The sequence below is a fragment of the Oncorhynchus tshawytscha genome, linkage group LG21 (assembly GCF_018296145.1).
Source record: "Oncorhynchus tshawytscha isolate Ot180627B linkage group LG21, Otsh_v2.0, whole genome shotgun sequence".
NCBI lineage: Eukaryota > Metazoa > Chordata > Actinopteri > Salmoniformes > Salmonidae > Oncorhynchus > Oncorhynchus tshawytscha.
The window spans coordinates 42,126,275-42,151,080 of NC_056449.1; the positions used below are offsets into that span (position 1 = coordinate 42,126,275).

Sequence of the window (24,806 nt, forward strand, 5' to 3'; positions counted from 1 at the left end):
ATACACGGGGTACCAGTACTGAGTAATGATAACTAGGTTATATACACAGGGTACTAGTACTGAGTAATGATAACTAGGTTATATACACAGGGTTCCAGTACTGAGTAATGATAACTAGGTTATATACACAGGGTACCAGTACTGAGTAATGATAACTAGGTTATATACACAGGGTACCAGTACTGAGTAATGATAACTAGGTTATATACACATGGTACCAGTACTGAGTAATGATAACTAGGTTATATACACAGGGTACCAGTACTGAGTAATGATAACTAGATTATATACACGGGGTACCAGTACTGAGTAATGATAACTAGGTTATATACACAGGGTACCAGTACTGAGTAATGATAACTAGGTTATATACACAGGGTACTAGTACTGAGTAATGATAACCAGGTTATATACACAGGGTACCAGTACTGAGTAATGATAACTAGGTTATATACACAGGGTACCAGTACTGAGTAATGATAACTATGTTATATACACAGGGTACTAGGCTACAATAGGGGACTCACCACCTGGGGGCGGCCCGTCAGGAAGTCCAGGATCCAGTTGCAGAGGGAGGTGTTTGGTCCCAGGGTCCTTAGCTTAGTGATGAGCTTTGAGGGCACTATGGTGTTGAACGCTGAGCTGTAGTCAATGAACAGCATTCTCACGTAGGTCCAGGTGGGAAAGGGCAGTGTGCAGTGCAGTAGAGATTGCGTCATCTGTGGATCTGTTGGGGTGGTATGCAAATTGGGGTGTGTCTAGGGTTTCTGGGATGATGGTGTTGATGTGAGCCATGACCAGCCTTTCAAAACATATGTGAATGCTACAGGTCATTTAGGCAGTGGTGTAAAGTACTTAAGTAAAAATACGTTTTTTGGGGGGGGGGGTATCTGTACTTTAATATCTATATTTTCAACAACTTATACTTTTACTTCACTACATTTGTTTAAAAAAATATATATTTTTACTACACATACAAATTGTCCAATTCACGCAGTTATCAAGAGAACATCTCTGGTCATCCCTACTGCCTCTGATCTGGAGGACTCACTAAACAGAGAACATCCCTGGTCATCCCTACTGCCTCTGATCTGGAGGACTCACTAAACAGAGAACATCTCTGGTCATCCCTACTGCCTCTGATCTGGAGGACTCACTAAACAGAGAACATCCCTGGTCATCCCTACTGCCTCTGATCTGGAGGACTCACTAAACAGAGAACATCCCTGGTCATCCCTAGTGCCTCTGATCTGGAGGACTCACTAAACAGAGAACATCCCTGGTCATCCCTACTGTCTCTGATCTGGAGGACTCACTAAACAGAGAACATCCCTGGTCATCCCTACTGCCTCTGATCTGGCAGACTCACTAAACAGAGAACATCCCTGGTCATCCCTACTGCCTCTGATCTGGAGGACTCACTAAACAGAGAACATCCCTGGTCATCCCTAGTGCCTCTGATCTGGAGGACTCACTAAACAGAGAACATCCCTGGTCATCCCTACTGCCTCTGATCTGGCAGACTCACTAAACAGAGAACATCCCTGGTCATCCCTACTGCCTCTGATCTGGAGGACTCACTAAACAGAGAACATCCCTGGTCATCCCTACTGCCTCTGATCTGGCAGACTCACTAAACAGAGAACATCCCTGGTCATCCCTACTGCCTCTGATCTGGAGGACTCACTAAACAGAGAACATCCCTGGTCATCCCTAGTGCCTCTGATCTGGAGGACTCACTAAACAGAGAACATCCCTGGTCATCCCTACTGCCTCTGATCTGGAGGACTCACTAAACATGCTTTGTTTGTGAATGATGTTCTTTGTGTTGGAACGTGAAATTCGTACATTTTAAAGACAAGAAAATGATGCTGTCTGGTTTGCTTAATATAAGGAATTTGAAATGATTTCTACTTTTACATGTACTTGTGTTACTTAAGGATACACCAGTGTTACTCACTATGTTTGGGAAGGGGGCCACTTTGGGTTGAGACAATCATTCAGTGCGCTGTACAGATCTTTAATTTGTTCTACTTTTTATTTTCCGATATTATTAATGATCAATTGAGAGCAATAAAGCATAAACAATTGATTTGATGTACAGCACATCACAAATATATACGAACACACGTAAAATAGGCTACATGGCATGTATACGACCCCTCAGTAGTTGGATGAGCGAAAATGTCCCGTTCTGCTCCTTGACTGACTTCATTCTAAATGTATGTTGTTACTATCCGTCAGTCGGCTTCTGTTTTTTGATTCACAGTGTTCTTTGTTTAAAATGCTTCACATGAATAAGACAAGAGATGATGTTACCTTTTGCTTCAGATACTCTGTGTCTGACACACAAGGCTCCAGAAATGGGTAACACCTGATCTTAGTTCACCTTGCAATGGGTAATTTGCCTACAGCTCCACTATCTCACTGTCTAGTTCAGCACGATCAGGACAGAGGGCTTGTGATGACTGGGGGGGTCAGAGATGGCACTGGCACATGAAAGGGGGTCTCAATGAAGTTGAAAAACTCCTTGTACTCCATGATATCCTTGAATCTTGACTCAAACTCCAACTTCAACTCTTCTAACACACACGCACAAATGCATCATAGCTAAAATGTTGCAGTATGTCTGCGTTGGATTGTGTTGACTGCTCTGAGTGTTGGGAAATGAACAAACTGTCTGTCAGGTATGAACATTTTGAAATGTTGTGACCACACGCAGCATTTTGCCCGGAGTTTTAGCTTTCTCTTGGAGCTGGAGATTCCCCTGTTCAGGTGGCAGGTGATGTCAGTTAAACAGCCAGCTCTAACATCCACTGTGGATCAGCCAGCTCTGGCTCCTCTCTCCCCTGGCTTCCAACAAATTCATGGATTTGAGGGAGGAGAGAGAGAAATCTTACCAAAACTCTGCCACGAGACAGCCATCTCACCTCTGTGAAATAACAAGTCGCAGTATTCTCTCCGGTATTCTTCCTGCAACTGCCGGAATTGCCAGGGGATTCAGTGCCATATTCTCTCCGGTATTCTTCCTGCAACTGGCGGAATTGCCAGGGGATTCAGTGCCATATTCTCTCCGATATTCTTCCTGCAACTGGCGGAATTGCCAGGGGATTCAGTGCCGTATTCTCTCCGGTATTCTTCCTGCAACTGGCGGAATTGCCAGGGGATTCAGTGCCATATTCTCTCCGGTATTCTTCCTGCAACTGGCGGAATTGCCGGGGATTCAGTGCCCTCACAATACCAATGTTCACCACACGCACGACTTGCTGCATCACATTCTGTAAGTCACAGTCTTTGAGTATCCTCTCTCTTTCTCATCAGGCCTATGAGTCCCTTCTCCTTCCCTCGCATGTTTGGGGCGTCGTAAGTGCAGATGCCAAATTTGACCAGTCGATATTATTATCAGCAAAAAATGTAACAAAGGCTTTCAGAAGATCCTCTCCTCGTGTTGGTCCCCTGAAGGGACGGTAAACATAAAAGTCCCTCTCTGAATGACTTATTTTGAGGGAACCCAAACACATAATTGGACAATGTCACTTCCTTTAGGTCAGTGTCCTGGTAGGCTCACGTCACTGGGCAGCTCACGGCTGGGTTTCCCTTTATAATCTGTGATAGTTTGCCACTCTCCTGCCACATCCGAGGATCGTCAGAGCCAGTGGAGTAGGATTCGATCTTAGTCCTGTATTAAAGCTTCGCTTGTTTGATTGTTCGTCAGAGGAAATTGTTATTTCGGTAAAGCGCTCCTTGAAAGCGGTAGCTCTAGCCTTTAGGTCAGTGTCCCGCTCCTTGAAAGCGGTAGCTCTAGCCTTTAGGTCAGTGTCCCGCTCCTTGAAAGCGGTAGCTCTAGCCTTTAGGTCAGTGTCCCGCTCCTTGAAAGCGGTAGCCTTTAGGTCAGTGTCCCGCTCCTGAAAGCGGTAGCTCTAGCCTTTAGGTTAGTGTCCCGCTCCTTGAAAGCGGTAGCTCTTGCCTTTAGGTCAGTGTCCCGCTCCTTGAAAGCGGTAGCCTTTAGGTCAGTGTCCCGCTCCTTGAAAGCGGTAGCTCTAGCCTTTAGGTCAGTGTCCCGCTCCTTGAAAGCGGTAGCTCTAGCCTTTAGGTCAGTGTCCCGCTCCTTGAAAGCGGTAGCTCTAGCCTTTAGGTCAGTGTCCCGCTCCTTGAAAGCGGTAGCTCTAGCCTTTAGGTCAGTGTCCCGCTCCTTGAAAGCGGTAGCTCTAGCCTTTAGGTCAGTGTCCCGCTCCTTGAAAGCGGTAGCTCTAGCCTTTAGGTTAGTGTCCCGCTCCTTGAAAGCGGTAGCCTTTAGGTTAGTGTCCCGCTCCTTGAAAGCGGTAGCTCTAGCCTTTAGGTCAGTGTCCCGCTCCTTGAAAGCGGTAGCTCTAGCCTTTAGGTTAGTGTCCCGCTCCTTGAAAGCGGTAGCTCTAGCCTTTAGGTCAGTGTCCCGCATCCTTGAAAGCGGTAGCCTTTAGGTCAGTGTCCCGCTCCTTGAAAGCGGTAGCTCTAGCCTTTAGGTCAGTGTCCCGCTCCTTGAAAGCGGTAGCTCTAGCCTTTAGGTTAGTGTCCCGCTCCTTGAAAGCGGTAGCTCTAGCCTTTAGGTCAGTGTCCCGCTCCTTGAAAGCGGTAGCTCTAGCCTTTAGGTCAGTGTCCCGCTCCTTGAAAGCGGTAGCTCTAGCCTTTAGGTCAGTGTCCTGCTCCTTGAAAGCGGTAGCCTTTAGGTTAGTGTCCCGCTCCTTGAAAGCGGTAGCTCTAGCCTTTAGGTCAGTGTCCCGCTCCTTGAAAGCGGTAGCTCTAGCCTTTAGGTCAGTGTCCCGCTCCTTGAAAGCGGTAGCCTTTAGGTCAGTGTCCCGCTCCTTGAAAGCGGTAGCTCTAGCCTTTAGGTCAGTGTCCCGCTCCTTGAAAGCGGTAGCTCTAGCCTTTAGGTCAGTGTCCCGCTCCTTGAAAGCGGTAGCTCTAGCCTTTAGGTCAGTGTCCCGCTCCTTGAAAGCGGTAGCCTTTAGGTCAGTGTCCCGCTCCTTGAAAGCGGTAGCCTTTAGGTCAGTGTCCCGCTCCTTGAAAGCGGTAGCTCTAGCCTTTAGGTCAGTGTCCCGCTCCTTGAAAGCGGTAGCTCCAGCCTTGAGGTCAGTGTCCCGCTCCTTGAAAGCGGTAGCTCTAGCCTTTAGGTTAGTGTCCCGCTCCTTGAAAGCGGTAGCTCTAGCCTTTAGGTTAGTGTCCCGCTCCTTGAAAGCGGTAGCTCTAGCCTTTAGGTCAGTGTCCCGCTCCTTGAAAGCGGTAGATCTAGCCTTTAGGTTAGTGTCCCGCTCCTTGAAAGCGGTAGCTCTAGCCTTTAGGTCAGTGTCCCGCTCCTTGAAAGCGGTAGCTCTAGCCTTTAGGTCAGTGTCCCGCTCCTTGAAAGCGGTAGCTCTAGCCTTTAGGTCAGTGTCCCGCTCCTTGAAAGCGGTAGCTCTAGCCTTTAGGTCAGTGTCCCGCTCCTTGAAAGCGGTAGCCTTTAGGTTAGTGTCCCGCTCCTTGAAAGCGGTAGCTCTAGCCTTTAGGTCAGTGTCCCGCTCCTTGAAAGCGGTAGCCTTTAGGTTAGTGTCCCGCTCCTTGAAAGCGGTAGCTCTAGCCTTTAGGTCAGTGTCCCGCTCCTTGAAAGCTCCAGCCTTGACGTCAGTGTCCCGCTCTTTGAAAGCGGTAGCCTTTAGGTCAGTGTCCCGCTCCTTGAAAGCGGTAGCTCTAGCCTTTAGGTTAGTGTCCCGCTCCTTGAAAGCGGTAGCTCTAGCCTTTAGGTCAGTGTCCCGCTCCTTGAAAGCGGTAGCTCTAGCCTTTAGGTCAGTGTCCCGCTCCTTGAAAGCAGTAGCTCTAGCCTTTAGGTCAGTGTCCCGCTCCTTGAAAGCGGTAGCCTTTAGGTTAGTGTCCCGCTCCTTGAAAGCGGTAGCTCTAGCCTTTAGGTCAGTGTCCCGCTCCTTGAAAGCGGTAACCTTCAGGTCAGTGTCCCGCTCCTTGAAAGCAGTAGCTCTAGCCTTTAGGTCAGTGTCCCGCTCCTTGAAAGTGGTAGCTCTAGCCTTTAGGTTAGTGTCCCGCTCCTTGAAAGCGGTAGCTCTAGCCTTTAGGTTAGTGTCCCGCTCCTTGAAAGCGGTAGCTCTAGCCTTTAGGTCAGTGTCCCGCTCCTTGAAAGCGGTAGCTCTAGCCTTTAGGTCAGTGTCCCGCTCCTTGAAAGCGGTAGCTCTAGCCTTTAGGTCAGTGTCCCGCTCCTTGAAAGCGGTAGCTCTAGCCTTTAGGTTAGTGTCCCGCTCCTTGAAAGCGGTAGCCTTTAGGTCAGTGTCCCGCTCCTTGAAAGCGGTAGCTCTAGCCTTTAGGTCAGTGTCCCGCTCCTTGAAAGCGGTAGCTCTAGCCTTTAGGTCAGTGTCCTGCTCCTTGAAAGCGGTAGCCTTTAGGTCAGTGTCCCGCTCCTTGAAAGCGGTAGCTCTAGCCTTTAGGTCAGTGTCCCGCTCCTTGAAAGCAGTAGCTCTAGCCTTTAGGTTAGTGTCCCGCTCCTTGAAAGCGGTAGCTCTAGCCTTTAGGTCAGTGTCCCGCTCCTTGAAAGCAGTAGCTCTAGCCTTTAGGTTAGTGTCCCGCTCCTTGAAAGCAGTAGCTCTAGCCTTTAGGTCAGTGTCCCGCTCCTTGAAAGCGGTAGCTCTTGCCTTTAGGTCAGTGTCCCGCTCCTTGAAAGCGGTAGCTCTAGCCTTGAGGTCAGTGTCCCGCTCCTTGAAAGCAGTAGCTCTAGCCTTTAGGTTAGTGTCCCGCTCCTTGAAAGCGGTAGCTCTAGCCTTTAGGTCAGTGTCCCGCTCCTTGAAAGCTCCAGCCTTGAGGTCAGTGTCCCGCTCCTTTAAAGCGGTAGCTCCAGCCTTTAGGTCAGTGTCCCGCTCCTTGAAAGCTCCAGCCTTGAGGTCAGTGTCCCGCTCCTTGAAAGCGGTAGCTCTAGCCTTTAGGTCAGTGTCCTGCTCCTTGAAAGCGGTAGCTCTAGCCTTTAGGTTAGTGTCCTGCTCCTTGAAAGCGGTAGATCTAGCCTTTAGGTTAGTGTCCCGCTCCTTGAAAGCGGTAGCTCTAGCCTTTAGGTCAGTGTCCTGCTCCTTGAAAGCGGTAGCTCTAGCCTTTAGGTCAGTGTCCTGCTCCTTGAAAGCGGTAGCTCTAGCCTTTAGGTTAGTGTCCCGCTCCTTGAAAGCGGTAGCTCTAGCCTTTAGGTCAGTGTCCCGCTCCTTGAAAGCGGTAGCCTTTAGGTTAGTGTCCCGCTCCTTGAAAGCGGTAGCTCTAGCCTTTAGGTTAGTGTCCCGCTCCTTGAAAGCGGTAGCTCTAGCCTTTAGGTTAGTGTCCCGCTCCTTGAAAGCGGTAGCCTTTAGGTTAGTGTCCCGCTCCTTGAAAGCGGTAGCCTTTAGGTCAGTGTCCCGCTCCTTGAAAGCGGTAGCTCTAGCCTTTAGGTCAGTGTCCCGCTCCTTGAAAGCGGTAGCTCTAGCCTTTAGGTCAGTGTCCTGCTCCTTGAAAGCGGTAGCTCTAGCCTTTAGGTTAGTGTCCTGCTCCTTGAAAGCGGTAGCTCTAGCCTTTAGGTCAGTGTCCCGCTCCTTGAAAGCGGTAGCTCTAGCCTTTAGGTCAGTGTCCTGCTCCTTGAAAGCGGTAGCTCTAGCCTTTAGGTCAGTGTCCCGCTCCTTGAAAGCGGTAGCTCTAGCCTTTAGGTCAGTGTCCCGCTCCTTGAAAGCGGTAGCCTTTAGGTCAGTGTCCCGCTCCTTGAAAGCGGTAGCTCTAGCCTTTAGGTCAGTGTCCCGCTCCTTGAAAGCGGTAGCTCTAGCCTTTAGGTTAGTGTCCCGCTCCTTGAAAGCGGTAGCTCTAGCCTTTAGGTCAGTGTCCCGCTCCTTGAAAGCGGTAGCTCTAGCCTTTAGGTCAGTGTCCCGCTCCTTGAAAGCGGTAGCTCTAGCCTTTAGGTCAGTGTCCCGCTCCTTGAAAGCGGTAGCTCTAGCCTTTAGGTCAGTGTCCCGCTCCTTGAAAGCGGTAGCTCTAGCCTTTAGGTCAGTGTCCCGCTCCTTGAAAGCGGTAGCTCTAGCCTTTAGGTCAGTGTCCCGCTCCTTGAAAGCGGTAGCTCTAGCCTTTAGGTCAGTGTCCCGCTCCTTGAAAGCGGTAGCCTTTAGGTCAGTGTCCCGCTCCTTGAAAGCGGTAGCTCTAGCCTTTAGGTTAGTGTCCCGCTCCTTGAAAGCAGTAGCTCTAGCCTTTAGGTTAGTGTCCCGCTCCTTGAAAGCAGTAGCTCTAGCCTTTAGGTCAGTGTCCTGCTCCTTGAAAGCAGTAGCTCTAGCCTTTAGGTTAGTGTCCCGCTCCTTGAAAGCAGTAGCTCTAGCCTTTAGGTTAGTGTCCCGCTCCTTGAAAGCGGTAGCTCTAGCCTTTAGGTCAGTGTCCCGCTCCTTGAAAGCGGTAGCTCTAGCCTTTAGGTCAGTGTCCCGCTCCTTGAAAGCGGTAGCTCTAGCCTTTAGGTCAGTGTCCCGCTCCTTGAAAGCGGTAGCTCTAGCCTTTAGGTCAGTGTCCCGCTCCTTGAAAGCGGTAGCTCTAGCCTTTAGGTCAGTGTCCCGCTCCTTGAAAGCGGTAGCTCTAGCCTTTAGGTCAGTGTCCCGCTCCTTGAAAGCGGTAGCCTTTAGGTTAGTGTCCCGCTCCTTGAAAGCGGTAGCTCTAGCCTTTAGGTCAGTGTCCCGCTCCTTGAAAGCGGTAGCCTTTAGGTCAGTGTCCCGCTCCTTGAAAGCGGTAGCTCTAGCCTTTAGGTCAGTGTCCCGCTCCTGAAAGCGGTAGCCTTTAGGTCAGTGTCCCGCTCCTTGAAAGCGGTAGCTCTAGCCTTTAGGTCAGTGTCCCGCTCCTTGAAAGTGGTAGCTCTAGCCTTTAGGTCAGTGTCCCGCTCCTTGAAAGCGGTAGCTCTAGCCTTTAGGTCAGTGTCCCGCTCCTTGAAAGCGGTAGCTCTAGCCTTTAGGTTAGTGTCCCGCTCCTTGAAAGCGGTAGCTCTTGCCTTTAGGTCAGTGTCCTGCTCCTTGAAAGCGGTAGCTCTAGCCTTTAGGTCAGTGTCCTGCTCCTTGAAAGCGGTAGCTCTAGCCTTTAGGTTAGTGTCCCGCTCCTTGAAAGCGGTAGCTCTAGCCTTTAGGTCAGTGTCCCGCTCCTTGAAAGCGGTAGCTCTAGCCTTTAGGTCAGTGTCCCGCTCCTTGAAAGCGGTAGCTCTAGCCTTTAGGTCAGTGTCCCGCTCCTTGAAAGCGGTAGCTCTAGCCTTTAGGTTAGTGTCCCGCTCCTTGAAAGCGGTAGCCTTTAGGTCAGTGTCCCGCTCCTTGAAAGCGGTAGCTCTAGCCTTTAGGTCAGTGTCCCGCTCCTTGAAAGCGGTAGCTCTAGCCTTTAGGTCAGTGCCGATGTTTCCTGTAATCCATGACTTCTGATTGGGACATGTACAGTACATACGGTCACTGTGTGAGAGAGAGAGAGAGAGAGAGAGAGAGAGAGAGAGAGAGACTTAGAACAAATAGAGAGATAGTAAGGGAGAGAGAGAGACTTAGAACAAATAGAGAGATAGTAAGGGAGAGAGTAAAAGAGAGAGAGTGATAGCAGGGAGAGAGGGAGGAAGGGACACCTCTCAACATCTCCAGTGTAAAGGGTTAAAGGAGGATCAGAACATGAACAGATAATGTTTACATTCCCTCCTCCTCCATTAAACCAGGTACAGTTGAAGTCGGAAGTTAACATACACCTTAGCCAAATACATTTAAACTCAGTTTTTAACAATTACTGACATTTAATTTGTGTAAAACTTCCCAGTCTTAGGTCAGTTAGGATCACTACATTATTTTAAGAATGTGAAATGTCAGAATGATTTATTTCAGCTTTTATTTCTTTCATCACATTCCCAGTGGGTCATAAGTTTACATACACTCAATTAGTATTTGGTAGCATTGCCTTTAAATAGTTTAACTTGGGTAAAACATTTTGGGTAGCCTTCCTCAAGCTTCCCACAATAAGTTGGGTGAATGTTGGCCCATTCCTCCTGACAGAGCTGGTGTAACTGAGTCAGGTTTGTAGGCCTCCTTGCTCGCACACACTTTTTCAGTCCTATTTTCTGCAGGCTGGAGGTCAGGGCTTTGTGATGGCCAATCCAATACCTTGACTTTGTCCTTAAGCCAATTTTCCAACACTTTGGAAGTATGCTTGGGGTCATTGTCCATTTGGAAGACTCATTTGCGACCAAGCAAATGACTGATATCTTGAGATTTTGCTTCAATATATCCACGTAATTTTCCTTCCTTTGTACCCATGTGCAGACCGTAGTCGGGCTTTTTTAATCGCAGTTTCTTGCTGAGCGGCCTTTCAGGTTATGTCGGTATAGGACTTGTTTTACTGTGGATATAGATACTTTTGTACCTTTCCTCCAGCATCTTCACAAGGTCCTTTGCTGTTGTTCTGGGATTGATTTGCACTTTTCGCACCAAAGTACGTTCACCTCTAGGAGATAGAACGCGTCTCCTTCCTGAGCGGTATGACGGCTGGTCCCATGGTGTTTATACTTGGATACTATTGTTTGTACAGATGAACGTGGTACCTTCAGGCGTTTGGAAATTAGTCCCAATGATGAACCAGACTTGTGGTCTACAAAAAAATTCTGAGGTCTTGGTTGATTTCTTTTGATTTTCCCATAATGTCAAGCAAAGAGGCACTGAGTTTGAAGGTAGGCCTTGAAATACATCCACAGGTACACCTCCAATTGACTCAAATTATGTCAATTAGCCTATCAGAAGCTTCTAACGCCATGACATAATTTTCTGGAATTGTCCACGCTGTTTAAAGGCACAGTCAACTTAGTGTATGTAAACTTCTTACCCACTGGAATTGTGATACAGCTAATTATATGTGAAATAATCTGTAAACAATTGTTGGAAAAATTACCTGCCTCAGGCGCAAAGTATATGTCCAACAGACTTGCCAAAACTATAGTTCGTTAACAAGAAATTTGAGGAGTGGTTGAAAAAAGAGTTTTAATGACTCCAACCTAAGTGTAGGTAAGGGCCGTTGGTAGAAGAAGGTGAGGACCAAAGTGCAGCGTGGTAAGTGTTCAGTGTTCGGTTAAATAAACAAGATGAATAACCAAAACAACAAAAGAGCAACCGAAACAGCTCCGTCAGGTGCAACACACCCACAACTAACAGTGGGAAAACAGGCTGCCTAAGTATGGTTCTCAATCAGAGACAACAACTACCCACAACCCACAGGGGGAAAACAGGCTACCTAAGTATGGTTCTCAATCAGAGACAACAACTACCCACAACTAACAGGGGGGAAACAGGCTGCCTAAGTATGGTTCTCAATCAGAGACAACAACTACCCACAACTAACAGTGGGAAAACAGGCTGCCTAAGTATGGTTCTCAATCAGAGACAACAACTACCCACAACTAACAGTGGGAAAACAGGCTGCCTAAGTATGGTTCTCAATCAGAGACAACAACTACCCACAACTAACAGGGGGAAAACAGGCTACCTAAGTATGGTTCTCAATCAGAGACAACAACTACCCACAACTAACAGGGGGAAAACAGGCTACCTAAGTATGGTTCTCAATCAGAGACAACAACTACCCACAACTAACAGGGGGAAAACAGGCTGCCTAAGTATGGTTCTCAATCAGAGACAACAACTACCCACAACTAACAGGGGGAAAACAGGCTACCTAAGTATGGTTCTCAATCAGAGACAACAACTACCCACAACTAACAGGGGGAAAACAGGCTGCCTAAGTATGGTTCTCAATCAGAGAGAACGAAAGACAGCTGTCCCTGATTGAGAACCATACCCGGCCAAAAACATAGAAATACACAACCTAGACATACAAACAGAATGCCCACCCACATCACACCCTGACCAAACAAAAAAAATAGAAACATAGAAAGCGATCTACGGTCAGGGCGTGACAGTGTATGTAAACCTCCGACTTCAACTGTATGTATCTTGTTCCTACATTATTTCTCAGTTAGCATATGTTGTTATCCTGGGGGATACATGGTTACAACAAGACCATGTAAATATGGTGGGGGCGGAACAGCAGCTAAAATATACAGTAGTGTTATGAATTATAAATGATTATTATAAATTAAAAACATGAAATCCTTTTTCTCGTCTTTCTAACAGATGGAAGATCAAGATGAGTCAAAATGGAGATATTCAGAGTTGACATTTCTGCTATAGTTTGTACATGCGTAACATTTAAACACGTAGATATGTCATTATGGTCATGTAAAAGTTGGTGTGAGATTAGTTTTTTTCAAAACGCCTAAAAATGTCAAAATGCCTCAAATCTGCTGAAGGTTTTCAGATATAGATGTTTTCTTGGGTCCTTACTGCAGGCTGTTTCTGTGATGCTGTCAGTCTGTGTGTGTTTGTGTCTCTACTGAATATTTACATTTACATTCGCCCAAACCCCTCCCTGAGATTACCTTAAACTCCCTCTGGCTTCCAACTAACAGCCAAATTACCTTAAACTCCCTCTGGCTTCCAACTAACAGCCAGATTACCTTAAACTCCCTCTGGCTTCCAACTAACAGCCAGATTACCTTAAACTCCCTCTGCCTTCCAACTAACAGCCAGATTACCTTAAACTCCTCCTGCCTTCCAGCTAACAGCCAGATTACCTTAAACTCCTCCTGCCATCCAGCTAAACCCTGGGGGGGCCAGGGAGGGAGAACTTTAAGGGAGGGAAACCCTGGGGGGGGGATGTAGGGAGGGAGAGAGGGGGGGATGTAGGGAGGGAGAGAGGGGGGATGTAGGGAGGGAGAGGGGGGTGTAGGGAGGGTGTAGGGATGGATGTAGGGAGGGTGTAGGGATGTAGGGAGGGTGTAGGGAGGGGGAGGGATGTAGGGAGGGAGGAAGAGGAGGATAAGCATAAGGCAATCTGTATGGTGCAAAGCAATCTGTCCCTGGTCCAGACAGCAGCTGCATGGTTTACCTGTAGCCTTCCCTCTTTAGAGTGATGCCCAAGGCCATGGCAACAGGAACAGGAAGGGAAGAGAGAAAGAGGGAAAGATGTTAGCAGGGGGCAAATGATTGCAGCTTTCATGCGGGTAAAATGTTGACTGAAGCCTCCACCAGGACACATGCCTAATAGAGGTGCCAAGCAGGGTGCAAGGCCTCACCTCTCTTCTGACGGGTGTGTGCTTCATGTCTATCTGTGTGTGTGTGTGTGTGTGTGTGTGTGTGTGTGTGTGTGTGTGTGTGTGTGTGTGTGTGTGTGTGTGTGTGTATATCATCCCTTGCAGGTATGGGCCCAGGTGTGTTAGACAGATAAAGAGATGGAGGCCATCTGACAGGGGTCCAGTCTCTTTCTACCCTCAGGGAACTGGAAAAACATAACACACACCTTCAGTCTCTGTAACTACAGGTGGTGTGCTTTTCCGCTCTACCTTCCTGCCAATCACCAGGGGCCTCGTTTATAAAACTGTACGGAGGATTCACGTCAAAAAGTTGGCCTACGGACGAAACACAGAAAGTGCTTATTCGCAAAAAAAAAATATTCTGATTGATAACAGTGCGCCACGCCCGGTTTCGCTTTATAAATCACAATCAACCCGAAATGTGGCGCAGGTGAACGAGCGTCTTGTCCTTTTAACGCCCACTGTTGCCGATAGTCAGTGAAACGACCCTAATTAATATTCATCCGTACTGACTGCATGACGACAAAATAAAATCAAATGTTATTTATAAAGCCCTACTTACATCAGCTGATGTCACATAGTGCTGTACAGAAACTCAGCCTAAATCCCGACAAAAAGGCAACAAAAAAATAAAGTTATTTCACCCAGTGTGAAACGGAAGTTGTTGTAGGGGAGGGGAGGTTGAAACAAGAAATATTATATAGTTTGGTGGACGCAGTGTGGACATTACAAATGACAAAAACGGCGCCGGAGCGGCAGCATGTGGCGGACGCTGTGAACGCTGCTGGTCGGAACCTCGAAGAAGAAAAAGTGGTCCGACAAAAAGGAGCCTCTTACACAGACAAAGTGTTTGTGTCACGGCGGGGGATAAGGGGACACCGGAGCTCAACCCCCTTGATGAGCCCTTGATGAGCGGCTTGCCGGTATTATAGCTTTTGGCCTTTCTAGGGACTTTTTCCTAGCCACCATGCTTCTACACACACTCCTGTACAGCACTTTGAGATATCAGCTGATGTACGAAGGGCTTTATAAATACATTTGATTTGTTAGCTGAATCCCTCCTGAGTGAATAGTTACGGAGGTGGAAGGGGACACGGACATGCAAGACGCACCGGATGATCCAGGTATGTAATTAGTACTCCCTCGTTTGAAAAGAGTAAACCCAAATGCATTCAAGTTTAAACTTATAGTTTAAATGTATTTACACAAACAATTGACTTTTTTTTGTCTTTAGTAGCGAAGTGTTCCAGCGGGGTGGGTGGTGCTGCAGCTGAGCAGGAGCGGCGTTCGCGGAACCCCGGCGTCTCCACTTAACCTCGTGCGTCACAACCCTCCAGCGCCGTGTCCTCAGATGCAGTCCTGGAAACGCAAAGAGACACAATCGATGCTATTAACGAGGTTGCCAATGAGTTGGTGGAAATGTTGTGTGACATAAGCTGTACTTTGAAATAATTACTCAATAAATAGTGTTTGTTTTCATTCTTTGTTCTTACAAGCGATGCATCAAATCCACAAATCCACACGCTGCGTTTGGTTCATACGCCTGGGGATAGGGGTCGGGGCCAACACAACCGACAGGGGGTAAAGCACTCCTTCCTAGCATTCCTACATTCCTTAGCTGTGCCACATTATATAGCACAGCACACGCCCTCACAATGTCGCAGACCTTTTCAGGCTTGTATAAAATGTTTCCGCCTGAGGAATCGAGGCAGCACCATCTGTCCTTCAGAAGCCACAACAGCTCGTACCTGGCAATGGCGCACATTGTAGTTCCTCTCCTCTGCGCTCTGTGGGTTGGCGAAAGGGGTGAGCAGCCACCGCTTGAGGGGGATATCTATTGTCGCCTGCAAGGTTAGTGAATGAGTTAGGCACTGCAGTAGAGAAATGACAATTGATTTTCAATTTCTACATTACTCATCCGTACCTAGAAACCAGCCATCCGGCCTCAAGTCTGCATCAAACACTACTGTTTCGCCATATGAATGAGTCATGGGTTGACCCAGGCCACAGAGCCACTACATTAGTCAGTACCATGTCCGCATCATATATGATTTGGACATTAATGGAATGATAATGCTTTTCAAAATCATTCTCACTCGGTGCCCTTACTTAAAGCGGCAGTCAATAGCACCGATTACATTTGAGAAACCGGACGTTGATGCAAATTCCACTTTTATTTGCATGTTCGCCCACCGTGTAAGGAAACTTTATGTAGAAGTGCGTCAATCCAATGATACTTCCTAACACGTCTGGCATAACACGGCTAACGGTTGTCTGAGAGATCCCTGACCCGTCAGACAAATCCCTTTGAAAAGTGCCAGAAATCCGAGGGTTGTCAGGACTTGAAGTGGGATAGGCACGGCTTGGTTTCTGCGGGTGCTTCTCTGTAAAGCTGGGCCCACTATACAACACAGAGAGCCAAGAGAACAGCTCTTTGGTAATCGGAACCTGCCCAAAAATACAAATCTCTCCGTTTGTATTTATAATCCTAAATCATGTTTTTTTGTGTGTGTACTCTAGGGAACTCTTCATATATAATACCTCAGAGGTAATATTTCCATTTATTTTACACAATGGCATCAATTTCCAAGCGTTTCTCAAGTTTCATCCTTCTGCAATGGAGTCCCAGGTTCTAATTTCTCCACTTTATGTACATACCTATGGGTCAAAGTGTCCGTGGAGGACCGCATATTCTCCGGTCAAGTTAGTTTTTTTTTGTCCTGTAATATGGGTGTGTCCTGTAAATATTATGGGTGTGTCCTGTAAATAGTTTGGGTGTGGCTTGTAAATAGTATGGGTGTGGCTTGTAAATAGTATGGGTGTGGCTTGTAAATAGTATGGGTGTGGCCTGTAAATAGTATGGCTGTGGCTTGTAAATATTATGGGTGTGGCTTGTAAATAGTTTGGGTGTGGCCTGTAAATAGTATGGCTGTGGCCTGTAAATAGTATGGGTGTGGCCTGTAAATAGTATGGGTGTGGCCTGTAAATAGTATGGGTGTGGCTTGTAAATATTATGGGTGTGGAAGGCTCTGCTGCTGAGTAACCTTACTGACTACATTAACATGCATGGATGGCTCTGCTGCTGAGTAACCATACCCTCTACATTATCATATGCATGGGTGGGTCTGCTGCTGTGATACATTATCATGGATGGCTTTGCTGCTGAAACCTTACTGTGATGCATGGGTCTGCTGCATCATGCATGGCATGGCTGGGTCTGCTGCAGCTGTGCTGTTATCATGCATGCATACTGTGCATTATCATGCATACATTATCATGGATGGCTTTGCTGCTGAGTAACCTTACTGTGCTGCATTATCATGCATGGCTGGGTCTGCTGCAGAGTAACCTTACTGTGCTGCATTATCATGCATGCATGGCTGGGTCTGCTGCAGAGTAACCTTACTGTGCTGCATTATCATGCATGCATGGGTGGCTCTGCTGTTGAGTAACCTTACTGTGCTGCATTATCATGCATGGCTGGGTCTGCTGCAGAGTAACCTTACTGTGCTGCATTATCATGCATGCATGGGTGGGTCTGCTGCTGAGTAACCTTACTGTGATGCATTATCATGGGTGGGTCTGCTGCTGAGTAACCTTACTGACTACATTATCATGCATGCATGGGTGGGTCTGCTGCTGAGTAACCTTACTGTGATGCATTATCATGGGTGGGTCTGCTGCTGAGTAACCTTACTGTGCTGCATTATCATGCATGCATGGGTGGGTCTGCTGCAGAGTAACCTTACTGTGATGCATTATCATGGGTGGGTCTGCTGCTGAGTAACCTTACTGTGCTGCATTATCATGGGTGGGTCTGACTCTATTGTTTTATTTATCATAGTCTATTTAAATACGTCAGGTTGGTCTTTGAGAAATCTATTCTGAGAACTGTTGTGAACTAATTCATTATTACGTTTCCAACCTGTGAACACCTGTGTCGCTCTAAACATAATCAGTACCTGGTTAATTCCTGTGTTGTTGTTGTTGTTGTTGTTGTTGTTGTTGTTGTTGTTGTTGTCAGATCCTTTGACTGAGCAGCGTGTTCTGAGTGTCTGTGTGACTAATAGACCAAGGTGATCTCAGAGAGAGAGAGACAGAGAGACCGAGACAGAGAGGGAGAGAGAAAGAGGGAGAGGGGGAGAGAGAAAGATGGAGAGAGGGAAAGAGGGAGAGAGGGAGAATCACAGAGAGAGACAGAGAGAGAAAAAGAGAGGGAGTGAGGGAGAGAGGGAAAGAGGGAGAGATAGAGAGAGGGAGTGAGGGAGAGAGGGAGAGAGAGAGGGAGAGAAAGAGAGAGACAGAGAGGGAGAGAGAGAGGGAGTGAGGGAGAGAGGGAAAGAGGGAGAGAGAGAGAGAGAGAGAAAGAGAGGGAGTGAGGGAGAGAGGGAGAGAGAGAGGGAGAGAAAGGGAGAGAAAGAGAGAGACAGAGAGGGAGAGAGAGAGTCACCCAGCCACATAATAATACACACAGGCACTTCCCCCAGTTAATCATTGTTATCAGCTAAGTGTGTTCTATCTGCATTAATAATAACATTATTTATATAGCACTTTTCAATGCAAGTAACAAAGTGCTTCACTTCATAAAAGTACTAATAACAAAAGGAGAAATAAAAAATATATACATTAAAAATCATCCTTATAAAAGCGTGTCTTCAGCAGGGTGAGAAAGTATTCATACATGTTGCTGTGTTACAGCCTGAATCTCAAAATGGATGAATGTTTTTCTCACTCATCTACACAAAATACCCCATAATGTCAAAACATGTTTAAAGGAAGTTTTGCTAATTGTTTTGAAAAATTAAATACAGTAATGTATAATTGACATAATGTAGTATCCTTAAAGGCGTCTTAGAGTTACGACTCATGAGACTTAAGTAAGACTTAGAATTACATTATCCAATGCACCTGGCTTAAGCTACCTGAAGCTTTCTTAGTCATAGTTATATAGGCAGACACAGGAAATAGCTACGGATAGCGGGAAGCAAACCCCCGTCTTGAGTCAATACTGCCATCTAGTGGTAAACATAAATATACCATGTTACTACACATAAGTAGTCACACCCCTGAGTCAATACTGCCATTTAGTGGTAAACATAAATATACCAGATTACTACACATAAGTATTCACACCCCTGAGTCAATACTGCCATCTAGTGGTAAACATAAATATACCAGATTACTACACATAAGTATTCACACCCCTGAGTCAATACTGCCATTTAGTGGTAAACATAAATATACCAGATTACTACACATAAGTATTCACACCCCTGAGTCAATACTGCCATTTAGTGGTAAACATAAATATACCAGATTACTACACATAAGTATTCACACCCCTGAGTCAATACAAGTTAGCAACACGTTTGGCATCGACTACAGCTGTGAGTCTTTTGGGTAAGTCCCTAAGAGCTTTGTGATAGGGCACAGGTTTAAGTGATGAGGGTTGAACCCCCTCCTCCCCTGCCCGACTCACAGCTCCAGTACCCGGATGTGAGGCTGACCGTGACCTCTAGAGGACCACGGGTTAGGACGCACAGGACACCACTGAAGCTGGTTCCCCTTCCTGATCACAATAGAGACAGTGACCATAGCTGTCTCCGGCAAATGCCACAGAGAGGTGTGTGGTCCCTACCTCCATGGGTTCAGGCTCTGCCTCAGGACAGCCAAAGGAGGGAGGTGAGTGGGCCCTACCTCCATGGGTTCAGGCTCTGCCTCAGGACAGCCAAAGGAGGGAGGTGAGTGGGCCCTACCTCCATGGGTTCAGGCTCTGCCTCAGGACAGCCAAAGGAGGGAGGTGAGTGGGCCCTACCTCCATGGGTTCAGGCTCTGCCTCAGGACAGCCAAAGGAGGGAGGTGAGTGGTCCCTACCTCCATGGGTTCAGGCTCTGCCTCAGGACAGCCGAAGGAGGGAGGTGTGTGGTCCCTACCTCCATGGGTTCAGGCTCTGCCTCAGGACAGCCAAAGGAGGGAGGTATGTGGTCACTACCTCCATGGGTTCAGGCTCTGCCTCAGGACAGCCAAAGGAGGGAGGTGAGTGGTCCCTACGTCCATGGGTTCAGGCTCTGCCTCAGGACAGCCGAAGGAGGGAGGTGTGTGGTCCCTACCTCCATGGGTTCAGGCTCTGCCTCAGGACAGCCAAAGGATGGAGGTGAGTGGTCCCTACCTCCATGGGTTCAGGCTCTGCCTCAGGACAGCCAAAGGATGGAGGTGTGTGGTCCCTACCTCCATGGGTTCATGCTCTGCCTCAGGACAGCCAAAGGAGGGAGGTATGTGGTCCCTACCTCCATGGGTTCAGGCTCTGCCTCAGGACAGCCAAAGGAGGGAGGTGAGTGGCGAGGTGTACACAGGCGCTCCCGAAGAAGGTTATCCAGACAGAGGTCCATCGAGATGAGAGAGAACAAGGATAACGTCGTCACTCTAGTCCGCTGTCCACTGCGGACTAGAGTGAGGAGCGCCGGCTTATTCCATCCGCTGGAGGCTGCCACAATCCCGAATGGTGTGGACACACTTCCAGAGCTGGAAATGTCTCTCATCTCCCTCTCTGCCCTCTGGAGGATGGTCAAAGAACCACCCTGAACCGAGCCATGAAACTCTCATAGGAACCCAGCTCCTCCTCTTTCCCAGACAGCTGTAGCCCACTCCAAAGCCGGTCAGCAGGGAAATGACCGTGGCAACTTTGAATCTCTCGGTGGTGGGGACTCCCGTGTGACAGGCAAAATAGAGAGAACACTGAAGGAGGAAGCCACGGCATTTCGATGGAGTACCGTCATTTTTCTCCCTGGAAGGGACAGTCAGGCATCACTGACCTGGGCGGAAGGCTGGGGATGGCTGGGGGACTGGCTCACTGTGGTGACCCGTGGTAGGAGGCCCTCTAATAGGTTGAATGGAGAACCTCGCTGGTGGTGTTCGAGGTTGGTGGGGAGAACGTGGAGGACCTCCTTCCATGACCAGCTGGTCCTGTTGTTGATGGGGTAGATGACCTTGTTCATTAACCGTCTGGAAGAGGGGTTGAATCTTCTGTTGATTCCATATTGCTGAGGTGTTATTCTGTTACGTTTTCCCGGGAGTCAGGAACAAGGTGCAGAAGGTCAGTTTAATACGGAACAGATAGAAAATAACAAACATGGAAAATGTAATGAACGTGAGAGACAATAAATAACACCTAAGGACTGATGACAACAGAGGGATAAATAAAGGGGAAGTAATCAGGGAAGTGATGAAGTCCAGGTGAGACTATTGAAGGTTGCCAGGGGTGTGTAATGAGGGTTGCCAGGTGTATGTAATGAGGGTTGCCAGGTGTGTGTAATGAGGGTTGCTAGGTGTGTGTAATGAGGGTTGCCAGGTGTGTGTAATTAGGGTTACCAGGTGTGTGTAATGAGGGTTGCCAGGTGTGTGTAATGAAGGTTGCTAGGGTGCGTAATGAGAGTTGCCAGGTGTATGTAATGATCGGTTGGCAGGTGTACTTAATGAGGGTTTCCAGGTGTATATTATTATGGTTGCCAGGTGTGCGTAATGAGGGTTGCCAGGCGTGCGTAATGAGGGTTTCCAGGTATGTGTAATGAGGGTTGTCAGGCCCGGTGGTTAGTAGACCGGCGATGTCGAGCACCAGAGCGACAGTAGTTGTGACAGTTGTGTTGGATTTTCCCCAAACATAATGCTTTGTATTCAGGACAAAAAAAGTTCATTTATTTTTTGCAGTTTTACTTTAGTGCCTTATTGCAAACAGGATATGTTTTATTCTGGACATGGTTCCTTCTTTTCACTGTGTCATTTAGGTTAGTATTGTGGAGTAACTACAATGTTGTTGATCCATCCTCAGTTGTCTCCCATCACAGCCATTATACTCTGTAACTGTTTTAAAGTCATCATTGGCTTCGTGGTGAAATCCCTGAGTGGTTTCCTTCCTCTCTGGCAACTGAGTTAGGAAGGACACCTGCACTGTATCTTTGTAGTGACTGGGTGTATTGATACACCATCAATACTGCCTTCCACTCATACACCATAGTGTAATTAATAACTTCACCATGCTCAAAGGGATGTTCAATGTTTGCTTTTTTATATTTTTTACCCATCTACCCTTCATTGCGAGACATTAGAAAACCTCCCTGGTCTTTGTAGTTGAATCTGTGTTTGAAATTCACTGTTGGGATCTTACGGATAATTGTATGTGTGGAGTACAGAGATGAGGTTGTCATTCAGAAATCATGTCTAACACTTATTGCACACAGAGGTGAGTCCATGCAACTTATTATGTGACTTGTTAAGCACATTTTTACTCCTGAACGTATTTAGGCTTGTCAGAACAAAGGGGTTGAATACTTATTGACTCAAGACATTTCAGCTTTACAGTTTTTTGTTAATTCTAAAAATATAATTCCACTTTTGTTTTATGGACTATTGTGTGTAGGCCAGTGACACAACAACATGTGGAAAAAGTCTGATGTCCTCGGGCAGACAATTCCTAAGTCAGACATGCCTTAGTCTCTAATGGCAAATGTGGTGATGAAAATAAATTATGTTATGAAAAAATATATACATATATATTAGATGTCTTTTTTTTTCAAAAGCAATTGTATCAATTTGGATCAAATCAGGTGCTTTGTCATATTGTTTTATTTTTAAGCACAGCATATTGAATCGAGATATTTCGAACACACTCCCTACATTTATTTGACACATTAAATATTTGCTTTGTAAAATCTAGAACAACGACCTCAAAGAGGTTTTTTTTTCTCTCAAGGTGGCACCTCATAACTTTCACAATAACTCAACATGTATAGCCTTCATGGTCTTCTTAGCACAACTGGTGTTTTTATCATTTACCATGGCCGATGTAGGATTCTGACTCACACTCCTGCTCCGAGGAAAAGCCAGATTCTCCTTGAAGTACTGTCATTGCCCTAAACCTGACCGGGTGCGTACGCACACACACACACACACACACACACACACACACACACACACACACACACACACACACACACACACACACACACACACACACACACACACACACACACACACACACACATTGTCTTACAGTCTCCTTGACATGGCATTGCCCTAAACCTGACCGGGCGCGTACGCACACACACACACACACACACACACACACACACACACACACACACACACACATTGTCTTACAGTCTCCTTGACATGGCATTGCCCTAAACCTGACCGGGCGCGTACACACACACACACACACACACACACACACACACACACACACACACACACACACATTGTCTTACAGTCTCCTTGACATGGCATTGCCCTAAACCTGACCAGGTCTGATTAGAGCTAGATAATGTGCTGTAGCGTACGCTAACTACCTGGCTGTCTCTGTTCAACAGCCATGAATAATCAGTAATGACATCCCTGGCTCTGTAACCCCAGTGGGAGGGCCTTGTATCAGCCATCACAGAACCTTGCAGCAGATTGTTGAGAATGGACAGCTCAATCGAAGGGACTGGTTGGCTGGTTGTTACCAGATGCTGGGCTTTGATCAGGAAGAGACTGACTTGAGTCACCCGACCGCGCATTGACATCGCTGGTCGTTCCGTCGCTCCATCACTATATTGCTATATCACTCTATCACTCCATCACTCCATCCCTCCATCACTATATCGCTCCTTCACTCTATCACTGCATCGCTCTGTCGCTCCATCACTCTATCGCTCCATCACTATCGCTCCATCACTCTATCGCTCCATCACTATTGCTCCATCACTCTATTGCTCCATCACTATCGCTCCATCACTCTATCGCTCCATCACCATTGCTCCATCACTCTATCACTCCATCACTATCACTCCATCACTATATCGCTCCATCACTATCGCTCCATCACTCTATCGCTCCATCACTCTATCGCTCCATCACTCTATCGCTCCATCACTATCGCTCCATCACTCTATCGCTCCATCACTATTGCTCAATCACTCTATCGCGCCATCACTATCACTCCATCACTATATCGCTCCATCACTATCGATCTGTCACTCTATCACTCTATCGCTCCATTACTCTATTGCTCTATCATTCTATCGTTCCATCACTCTATTGCTCTATCATTCTATCGCTCCATCACTCTATTGCTCTATCACCCTATCGCTCCATCACTATCACTCCATCACTATATCGCTCCATCACTATCGCCCCATCACTCTATCGCTCCATCACTATCACTCCATCACTCTATCGCTCTATCGCTCCATCACTATCGCTCCGTCACTCTATCACTCTATCGCTCCATCACTATCGCTCCATCACTCTATTGCTCTATCATTCTATCGTTCCATCACTCTATTGCTCTATCATTCTATCGTTCCATCACTCTTTTGCTCTATCGTTCTATCACTCTATTGCTCTATCATTCTATCGCTCCATCACTCTATTGCTCTATCACCCTATCGCTCCATCACTATCACTCCATCACTATCGCTCCATCACTCTATTGCTCTATCATTCTATCGCTCCATCACTATCGCTCCATCACTATCGCTCAATCACTCTATTGCTCTGTCGCTCCATCACTATCGCTCCATCACTCTATTGCTCTATCACCCTATCGCTCCATCACTATCGCTCCATTACTATCGCTCCATCACTCTATTGCTCTATCATTCTATCGTTCCATCACTCTATCGCTCCATCACTCTACCGATCCATCACTATCGCTGCATCACTCTATCGCTCTGTCACTCCATCACCCTATCGCTCCATCACTATCACTCCATCACTCTACCGATCCATCACTATCGCTGCATCACTCTATCGCTCTGTCGCTCCATCACCCTATCGCTCCATCACTATCGCTCCATCACTCTACCGATCCATCACTATCGCTGCATCACTCTATCGCTCTGTCGCTCCATCACCCTATCGCTCCATCACTATCGATCCATCACTCTATTGCGCTATCATTCTTTCATTCTATGACTCCATCACTCTAACGCTCTATCGCTTCATCACTCTAACGCTGTGGTTAAGGATTATTGTGAAATGATGTCAATGATTCATAGCACACAGACCCTATTGAGAGGCTATTCAATTAGATTCAACACAGCTATTCAATTAGATTCAACAAGGTTATCCAATTAGATTCAACACAGTTATTCAATTATTACAATTGTTCATTATTAAAGTGGCAGTATGTTACTTTTTGGGTGACCTGACCAATATAGAAATGTGGGTTATATCTCTATCATTCTACTTGAAAACACGTCTAAGAAGTGCTATATCCATTCTATGAAGCTGTAGATCTGTTCTATGTGTTATAGATCTGTCATTCTCATTGGAAGCCATTCTAAGAAGCAGTAGGTCTGTTCTATGTGTTATAGAGCTGTCATTCTCATTGGAAGCCAGTCTAAGAAGCTGTAGATCTCTTCTATGTGTTATAGATCTGTCATTCTCATTGGAAGCCATTCTAAGAAGCAGTAGGTCTGTTCTATGTGTGCTATTTCTATGCTTCCCGTTCTTAAGTTTAGTTTGTACATCTTTTTCTTTCGGCTTAAAGTTATCTTTATATAAGGCATAAACCCCCGCCCTTCTTCTTACCAGAGAGATGTTTGTTTCTGTCTGCGCGAGGTGGCTGTACCGACTCTGATAACGTATCCCAAGTGAGCCATGTTTCCTTGAAACA

General features: G+C 46.9%; 1 protein-coding gene and 1 long non-coding RNA gene across 3 annotated transcripts in view; both read left to right on the forward strand.

Annotated features, from left to right (window-relative positions):
• Nucleotides 1-24,806, forward strand: part of LOC121840360 (netrin receptor unc-5 homolog) — a 402,121-nt gene that overhangs the window by 299,394 nt on the left and 77,921 nt on the right. The gene's annotated exons all lie outside the window — the stretch shown is intronic.
• On the forward strand, nucleotides 13,835-14,632 carry LOC112236643. Of its 2 annotated transcripts, XR_002951259.2 has the most exons (3): nucleotides 13,838-14,076; nucleotides 14,204-14,277; nucleotides 14,388-14,632. It is a non-coding gene; the product is annotated as an uncharacterized LOC112236643 (long non-coding RNA). The 2 variants fall into 2 exon arrangements; XR_002951258.2 differs by having other exon boundaries at nucleotides 13,835-14,277.